Source organism: Chinchilla lanigera, unplaced genomic scaffold (assembly GCF_000276665.1).
Source record: "Chinchilla lanigera isolate Chin_1 unplaced genomic scaffold, ChiLan1.0 scaffold00017, whole genome shotgun sequence".
NCBI lineage: Eukaryota > Metazoa > Chordata > Mammalia > Rodentia > Chinchillidae > Chinchilla > Chinchilla lanigera.
In genome coordinates, this window is record NW_004955418.1 from 6,910,707 (window position 1) to 6,920,384 (window position 9,678).

The 9,678-nt window shown below is 44.8% G+C and overlaps 1 protein-coding gene across 1 annotated transcript in view; it reads left to right on the forward strand.

Annotated features, from left to right (window-relative positions):
- Positions 1–8,563: 8,563 nt before the first annotated feature.
- Efna5 (ephrin-A5) overlaps positions 8,564–9,678 on the forward strand; it is a gene marked incomplete in the record, with an annotated part of 269,292 nt that continues 268,177 nt past the window's right edge. Inside the window, 1 exon segment of the mRNA XM_005382179.2 lies at positions 8,564–9,678.

A 9,678-nucleotide genomic window follows, 5' to 3' on the forward strand; every position in this document is an offset into this window, starting at 1 on the left:
AGGAAAGAAGGGAAAGAGGTCTATAGAAAATCATCCTATATTTAAGGGTTTGACATTATGTATTTCTCCATCTCATAAGTATTTATTAAGTGTTCTCTTTGTGTCCAGTCCTGGGCTGTATGGTGGCAGGAGAAACTCAGTGGAAATAAGAGAACTCTGCAAATGTAAAGTAATAAATGTCAAAGGCTAAGACCCGTTCAAGAAGATGCTCAGTCGTTTTGCTGCTGCAGATGAAGAGAGGACAACGTTGGGTTTGTGGATTAGACCCCTTGCTAGTTGGTGCACATTGGAAACTCAGATTAGTAAATAGGTTAGTAAACAGACTCCAGGGACTGCACAGAAGGACCTCTGACGAAACCTTCTCCCCTTTTAGAACTTTAAATTATGAGAAGATGAGACCTGATACATAAAATTTCACTTTATATCTCATTTCCTTGGAACACATCTTTTCCATCTAAGAAAGAAAGCCGCACTACCTAGGGCCTGCCATGGCTGTCAGCCAAGAGCAGAGATGTTGTAATTTGAAGTTGACAGCAAGACGACCCTTACAGGGTCACTATAGTTTCTGTCTCACGGCAGATCTTCCTGCTGAAATATGGAGGTGCCATGATGTTAAATCAATAGTAGTGAGTGATGTGGAGATTTGAGATGAAGCTAAACACAGCTTCCTTTGATTTTTACCATTTCATTTTTCTTGCAGGACACTACTTTAGAAGAAGAATCACCTCTGGATAAATCATCTGCTCAGGTTTGCTACTCTAACCAAATGACATTATCCAAAGACTAGAAAGTCCCAAACATTAATTGTATTCATTTAGGATTCCATGTAATGTTTTCATTGAAACAAAGGCTCTTTATGAAATTTATAAAGCAGCAGGAACAAGCATTTTGGTTAGAAATATTCAGAAGGTTGTGATCGTCAGTTACAGATTTAAGACACAAAGTAACTCAGTAGTGAATATCAAATTTGTGAAGGAGTAATCCTTAATTTAAACAGTAGTCAACTTTTTATTTTCAATTAATTACAAGAAGGTATATCTGGTATCTGTTGTTGTATAATACAGCACCCCAAGATGTGGGAGCTTAAAGCAACAGCCACTTCTTTAGCTCGGGATCCTGGGGGTCGCACTTGAGGGGGTTCAGTGATACAGTTCTTGCAGTCTTAGCTGGGCTTCCTCATGTATCTGTGGTCACCTGTCAGTCTGTGAGGTAGCTGTTTCTGGGTATCAGTGAGAAGATGGGGTGACTGGGCTCCATGTCTCTCATCAACTAGAAGGCCAGTTGGGGCTTGTGCCAATCTGGCAGGGATTCTAGAATGAGATGAAGCTTAAATTTTGTTATGAGGCAAGGCTCAGAAATGGTACAACATTGCTTTTGCCAAATTCTTTTTCCTTTTTTTTTTTTTTTTTTTTTTTTGTCTTTTTGAGACAGGGTCTCACTGTGCAGTTCAGGCTGACCTTGAGCTCATTTAGTAGCCCAGGCTGGCCTCGAACTTGCAATGATCCCCTTGCCTTAGCCTCCGGAGAGCTAGGATTACAGGAGTGCGCCACTGCACCTGGCCTTGTCAAATTCTTTTAGCCAAAGCAAGTTGAAAGTTCAGCTCATATTCAAAGGGTAGAAAAATAGACTTCCTCTGTTAATGAAGTGGCTAACTGCAAATTTATTCTGTTAAGCAACCATTTGGGCCATCTTGCTGTCTGCCATAGGTGATTTATCTTATTTATCCTATTTGATTCACATATAGGCAGGCAAAATGTACAATATTTAAACACTATTTTGGAAGGGAGAATATTTTTATACTTTTCATTTTATCTGTTTAAAACAAAAACCTCTTGGCTGGGCATGGTGGTGCATGTTTGTAATCCCAGCACTTGGGAGGCTGAGCCAGGAGGATCACCCTGAGTTTGAGGTTAGCCTGGGCTACATAGTGAGTTCAAAGCCAGTCTGAGCTACATGACCAGACTCTGTCTCAAAAAACAAAAACAAAAACAAAAACACAGCAAATAAATAAACAAACAAAACCAGGACCTCTCTTAAAACAACCAATTAAGATGGGACTGTGTTCGCTGAATTATTTTCTACCTCTGTCTTTTCAGAAAATACAGGAAGATCCTCATTTTCTCAGTGGCTGTTAGTCCAGGTCTGTGTGACATAACCAATCACAGACAGAAAGTGAATTTCTTAATGGTAAGAAACAATAGCTGCTGGCCTTGTACTCTTGTATAAATTTTCAGAATTGCCATTGGGAAAAGGACATTTACTTGACACATGATGCTATTTCCATTTTTGTCTGCCCAATTTTAAACTCTCCCTTATTAAAGTGGCAAATTCAGTCTTCAGAATATACTGCCCTAATGAAATACATAACTGGAAGATGTACCCTTTGCCACTTCGCTTTGTAACGTGTAGACTTGCAATAGATGCAAGGACATTTCATGGAAAGGGAGTTTTTAAATTCTTTTGTATGTGGATGGAGAAAATAAAACTTTTGATGTCTTTGCTCAAACTAATAGGTTCTCACTTAATAGCCAATGTAGTACATAAGGTGATTTATTATTATGCTAATATTGTAATGTAATATTTATTAAGCATTGGAAGTGTGCAGAATACTAGATAGCCCACATAAAAAATCCTGATGGATTTCAAGGAAAAGGGCTGAGAAATGCATTCTCCTAATCCACAGGAAAAGCAGGCAATTCAGAATCCAGCTGAACCAGTAAATCCTATTTAATTTAGCATACATCACATACCCAAAGAAGGAGGGGGAGATTAAGGCAAATAGTGATAATCTCTGATTAAAGGGTAGTCATTTCAAGAGCATACTTTCCTGTATAGACTTGAGTTTAGCAAGACTCCACTGAGAAAAAATATTTCTCATTTTAAAAATGTTTTGGCCGATAATCCTCTGCATTATTATCTGACGTTCTAAGATCACAGGTTATAGTAGTTTCTATAGAGACCAACGTTGTAACTATTACAGCAAACTACAAGTGAAATGTTAAAAAAAAAAAATCACACCTTCACTGTATCTTTACAGCATGACAGTAAAATTTACAACGTTGGCATAAGGTATTTGGAAGTCCCAAGGTAAAATTATGATTCTATGCTAAGAAGAAACTTTTTCTAAAATTAAATAGTGTATTTTAAAAGATCATTTTTAGTGTGGCCAAGTAAAATGGAGGGTGGGGGGAGGGGGCTGACTTTACATCTCCCTAAAGAAGCCTTTTCTCTGAAAAACAAAAGCACATAATTTGAGGAAAGAATACCTTTGTTATTTTAGTTGGCCATAATTCTGCACTTTACTTTGCTAAACTAGTTTAGATTAGAGGGAAAAAAATTAAGGCAAAGCTAAAAAGAGACTTGTAAACAGCATTTCCTATTTTATATAATTGTGCTTATTGACTAGGGGTTAGATCCTCTGCTCATCTCTAAATAGAATTCTCATAGAAGCTGATGAAAATCTTTGATGAAAATTGATTGAGAAATAAGTACTCTTCTTCTATTCTCTGTTTATGTTCTCATCTATATCATCTATGTATATATTATTATATATGCATATGTATGTGTGTGTAATGGTATCAGTGGAATTTCTAAAAAATGATGTACCACCTTTTGGGGGATCTTCAAGCTAGTAAAAGAATACAAAAATGCATACTTGCATTTTTTTGGATGATGGCAGATAAAGCTAGCAGGGAAATAGAATAGTTTGAATGTGGAAATAAGGCATAAATTAACTATTTCTTTATGGCTACTTAAAACATTTTATTTTAAAAAAGGAGAGCTGTAGATGGCTTTGTGGTTATAAAACATAAATACAAATTTTTATTTTCTTGGTAATATAAATTCACAGTAATACATATTTTTTTAAGCAAAGGATATAATGTGTAATTTAAGAATTTGCCAAGCTATTTTAAGACAGTATACCTTATGCTAATTGGCTGATTAGGTGTGTGAAATGCACATAATTTTTATTCAGTGAATTTCCTTCAAAAATTTGATGAGGAAAATACAAAGTAAATAGTATATGGTTGTTCACATAGTAAAAGAGAACATGAAAATTGCCTATGGAAATAAAATTATCTGCCAATTTCGACTTCATGGTTGAAAACTGGTCAAATAGCTTAAAGGTACATATACTGAACTATTTGTAATGAAGTAACCAGTTCTTTGGTTTTTTTTTTTAGAACTGCTTATGAACATGTGCACACTTATGATATACACATATTTACATATGTGCCTGATTATATGATCTAGGTGATTGTCAAAGTGACTGCTAAAACATCTGTATCTCTAAAGAGCTTGCTATATTGGTCTTATTTTAATATGTTTTGAAATGGGCGAAATAACGACACATAGAGTTTATGTGCCTTCCAGAATATTTCAGCAACTTGCAAAACTGCTTCTTTTTACCTGCAGACTTTAAGAGAAGTCTACTTAGATAAACTCCAGCAAGTCCCAGCACAGTAAGGGGAAGATGAGGAGAAGTGGAAAACTCAGGATGGGGCTGGAGATCACAGGGTGGAAGGCAGTGATGTAGTACTCTACCTAGCACATTTTTTTCTCTTTTAGGTTACACACAGAAGAGACAGATCAGCAACAGAAAAAGAGCGTTTCTTAAAGTCTTACAAGGAGAGAAAAGCTAGCATCTTTTTCTATATATTGCAAGAAACTTGTCACAAAGAGGGTGGGTAGCAGGGAGGGCTTCACTTGTAATTTCAAACAGTCTGTGGACAGGATAATCGGGCGACAGCTCAGGGATGGGACTTGGGCTTCCTGGGGCTTCAGAATGAATTCTAAATGTTCCAACAAAATAGTAGACTTGGCTAAAATACCATGTTAGTCATCTGCTAGAAAATTTTGTGTATAATCATTATTTAATCTTTGTGGTATCGTTTATTTCAATTATTATCTCGGATATAAATTTTAATTTAACTTCTGATTCCATGGTTTAATTTAATTTTGGTATACTGAGTTGCTTAGTCTGTGGACCGTGAGGTTTGAGTCACCAGTTTATTTCATTTATTTGTTTAGACACCTAACCCAGCAGAACTCTACTTCTATCTAGTGGCAGCTAATTCAAATTAAAAAAAAAAAAAACTAGTCAAAAAAAGAAAAAGATGAACCCAATTTAGAAGTATGTTTTTCCCCTGTGACCACATCCCAGAGATGACATTCAAAAACAATTGTGCCGTGGAAAATTATTTAAAAGCATCACTTCACGATAAGCATTTCTCTAAAGTATTAACATTTCTGCCTTCCTGGTTAGCTGGGATACTTCTGCAGATAAATAAGAACAGAACTTACTTTTGCCTGAAAGATTGAAGTAATTAAGGTAAAAATAAATTACCTGGATCAGTGGTTCTCAATTCTCAACGCTCATTAGAATTCTCTAGGGAGCTGTTAAAAATTACAGACCCAGGTCCCCACTCCTAAACAACTAGAGCAGGGAGTGGTCCCTGGCATTGGCCTTTTTCAAAAAGCTCCCTTAGGTGATTCTAATTCGTATGCAAGGTTAGAACACGGATTTAGGTAGTTTAAGGCCAGAAAATTAATGAAATAAATCTCAGTTCATGTTGTGATTTGAGGCATGTAGATTGTTGCTTCATTGCCACTTGTTTTACTTGGTTGCCTGCAACTTGAAATATAAACATTTTCAGAACGGCCGGTGAGCCCCTTCACAGTCTGTCACCAGCCTAGTTTTCAGGCCTCAGCTCTGCCCTGTTCAACCTTGTTGAACCCAAAGCATCCGAACATTCCCCGCACTTTTATTTCTTCACGTTTGTAGTTTCTTGCTTGTTTTCTTTCCGTCAGACATGAGCCCACTGCTATACTTGGTTATTTTATAAGCGCCAGTTTAAAAGGTCTTGCCTGTAACACTGGACTATGCAGAATTACTTTATCGAGTGCTGATTTGTATAGATTCAGTCGTGGGGGTGTTCTCCTGCAGAGACAAAGCCATATTATCTAGCAATAAGCGTACAGTTAATATCTCTTTTCAAATTATAGCTATTCAAGTACATATATCTTACCCTGCTTAGTAACTCCAATATTAATAGTTGCTTAGGTGTAGAATCCCAAAAGGAGCCATTTGATTTAGGTTTATGAATATTTCATACGGAAATTTCAGTTACGTTCTGAACAGTTGCAAATTCCAATACCTTAGTACAACCTCTTAAATCATTTTGAAGATGACCACAATGTACAATTTTTTTTTCTGTTTAAAAGGAGGCTACTCAGACTTTGAAAGAAGTAGAGATACTTAAAATATCAAGGCATCCGTGTTCTGATATGTTACTTTCCACATTTGGTTTCAGTATGTTTCCAATGGGAAATAATGGATATCATGTCTTTATTTCTTCAATTCTTTCAGCTTTGACGCCGCAAGAAGGCAGCCAGCTTTGCTAGCTTCCTGATATCTGATAGTTGTCTGACTAAAAGGACCCTGCGATGAGAATCAGCATTTTCTCCAAGACAGGAGTCGTGAATTCTCTCCTTCCGAAGAGACAGATATCTTTTACAAGGGTCCAGGGTATTTCCTGCCAGGCTGCTTCTCTTACGAACACCTAGTAGAGCCTCTCACTAGGAGGAAGGCCGAAGGAGGAGATCCATTCATCCTTCCAGGACGGAAAGAACACACCCTAACACAGGCCAAGAACTTGAACATCGGCGAGATTACAGACCAAGGATAAGCGCAGATAACATTTTAAATGAACACTTGATTTTTTGTAAAAAAGCCTATCTTGTGATCTCCCTTAAAATTCCCCACTGCTGTATATTGTGTGAAATATACAAATAATGTGAAATATACAAATAATTTTTGTTAATATTCTGAAACAAATATTCTTAACTTAGAAAGCTGACTGGTTTCCCAGGGTGGTTTGTTGTGAGTCACAGCTGCACGGATTGTAATTTCTATCGAGACAGTTACCTTCTAAGGATGGTTTTAGTATATTCGAATAGGAAAAAAAACTCTGTAATTGAGAAACTACTTAATTTTTAGGCAAGAGCCGATAACATCCAGCTAACTCCATGCCTTGAGGTCTGTTTCTTTCCCCTCAAGTCTTTATTGATCGAGACCCTAGATTTTCCATCAGACTTCAATACCCCCGTTGGGTGCGGAACCCGGGCCCACCACTGGAGGGCGTCTGGACGCTTCCAAACAGCTCCGCGGCTGGAAATCCCGAGCCGAGGACTGGAAAGCGCAGGAGACCGGGATATTTCATTTTATTGGGCTAATAAGTAAAAGGGAGAACTGATCAGTCTGGGAGGAAAGCTAAACTGCTTTCTTTCTTGCGATCTGCCCTTTCTACCGAAGCGGCACACTCACTAGAGAGCAAAACGGAAAAACACTGCGCTTGCCGGGACTGTGAAGCCCGGCGAGGGCGGGTCTCCCGGGCCTGCGGCCCCGCGCGCTCGGGCGCTGGCGCTGCCGGAGACTGGGGAGCGCGGCCTCGGGGCTCCCGCGCGCTCGCTGCTGGGCCGCTGAGCTGGGCGGCGCGGGGGCCGCGCTGCGCCCCGCCCTCGAAGTTCTGCAGCGCAAGGCTTCCCCTGCAGCACGGACCTCCTTTCCCTCCCGCCTCGGGCCCCGGCTCCCCGCAGCGGTCGGCGGGCGGCTTCTCGGGGAGGAAGGGCCGGCGCCTGGGGCCGAGGCGAGGGCGAGTCTCACGGCCCGGGGCCGCGTGTGCGTCCTCCCTCCCCGGTGCAGGTTCACCGGGATTGTAATCACATCCAACTGAATTTCTCCCAGGTATTTTTTTTAAACGTGCCTTCAGGGCATCACTTTAAAGCAAAGTCTTGCTTCCTGCTCGGGAACCCTTCCTTACATCCCGGGCGGGAAGCGAGGCGGAGCGGGGCGCAGGAGGGGTGCTCGGCTTTCGGGACCGCCGGGCCGGCGCAGGGCGGACAGGGCGGGGCGCGCAGAGCGCGCCCCTAGGGGCTCCCCAGACGGCTCTCGGATCTCCGTCTACGCAGCGGGAAGGGGTCCTGTAGAGTCCAAGGACCCTGCTCTCCAGGAAAAAGATGTCAACTCACGCCTGAGCCCAGACGCAGTTCAGCACCCAAAGGGTTACCCGGCGGCCGAGCGCAGGCGGAGAGGAGCGCGCCGCGCCGCTCCCAGTAATTCAATTAGTCAGGTTTCAGGAAGGTGGGGCGCTGGGGTGGGAGGCGTGCGGAGGGAGGAGATTAGGAAAACGCCTCTTTCTCGTGGAGCAAACCAATCCGGTTGGAGTGGAGAGAGAGGAAAAAACCCCCGATCTGTAAGCAAACAGCAGGCCGTCCCCTGACTGGCTGCTCCAGCCGCCCCCACCTTCCCAAGTAAACTGCGAGCGACCGGGGAAAAAGGCGCCCACATGACCCGGCCGCGGCGGCTGCAGCGCGGGCTGGGCGCGGGCTGCCGGCGCCTCCCCCCGCTCGGTGCAGCGCTCCCCCGCGCGCCGCCCGCAACCCCGCGCCCCGCAACACGCCCCGGCGGCCCCCGCCCACGTCCACGTCCGCGCGCGCGTCCTCGGCCCGAGCCGCGGTGAGGCTGCCGCCGCCGGGCCGCCGCCGCTGTCGGCTTTGCACGCAGGTCATTAACGAGGGGGCGTGCCCGGGAGATTTTTCCCATAAAGCATTTTTTCTCCCCCCCTTTTTTCCTCTCCTCTCTCTCTTGCAAAACTGACTTTTACCCCGTTCCACTTCTCGCCTGTCGTTTCAGTCTCTCCAGGGCAGCTCGTGCTGGCACTCAAGTTTATTTATTTTCCCGCCTGGGTAGGGGCTTTAGGGTCCGGCGGGTGGTTTTCACCTCTCGTCGCTGCTGTCGCCTGAGGAGGAGAGAGGAGCAGCTGCGGGAGGGCCGGGAAGGTCTTCTGATGTAGTCATCCGGGAGGTGCCACTCGCTCGTGCGCGCGCTCCCCTTTTTGCCCCCTTTGCAAACTGATTGATGCATCTCTACAAGTTGCCGGGCTCGGGGTCGGCCCCGTCGGAGTCACAGGGACACTTCTGAGAGCTCACCGGGGCTCGTTCTCGCTCCCCGAAGGCGACCGGAGGCTGACAGCAGCCCATCCCGGAGTTGAAGGGATCCGTTCGAAAGTGATCGTTTCCCCTCCCGCTCGCAGCGGCACAGTTGGGTTGGCGTCGTCCTGCAGGTCTGGGCATCCCAGCTCCGCCTGGCTGGCTGGTTCATAACCTCTGCTCTTCCTTCGCTCCGTGCACACACGCCCGGCCGGGAAATCGCGCCAGAGAAATCCCCGAGGCTCTGCCCGCGCCCGGGTGCCGGCTTCGCGGCCGCCGCCGTCCGGACTCCACCGGGGACCTGCTGGAAGACGCGAGGACCCAAACTTTTCTTTGAGGTTTCCGAGGCAAGACCGCCGCTCGCCAGCGCAGCGGCCGCTCCCCCAGTTCCAGGACGCCGGCGGGGCTGGGCGTGCGGCTCCGGATCCCCACCCTTCTCGGCGCAGCGCCCGGCACCGCAGTCACTACCTACGACTCTTCCGAGATTGCCAGGGGTTGCCCGGAGAAGGCGCCGCGGCGGCCAGGAGAGCGCTCAGACTCGCGGGGCTCAGACGTGCAGCCCCTGGCCCGCAGGGCTCCGTCCTCCTGCAGTTTCCCACCGGCCGTCAAAGTAACTTGGAGCGAAGCGGGGCGCGGTGCGAGGGCCCCGGGCGACCGCGGAGCCGTGCGCAGCCCTCGGCGCGACGC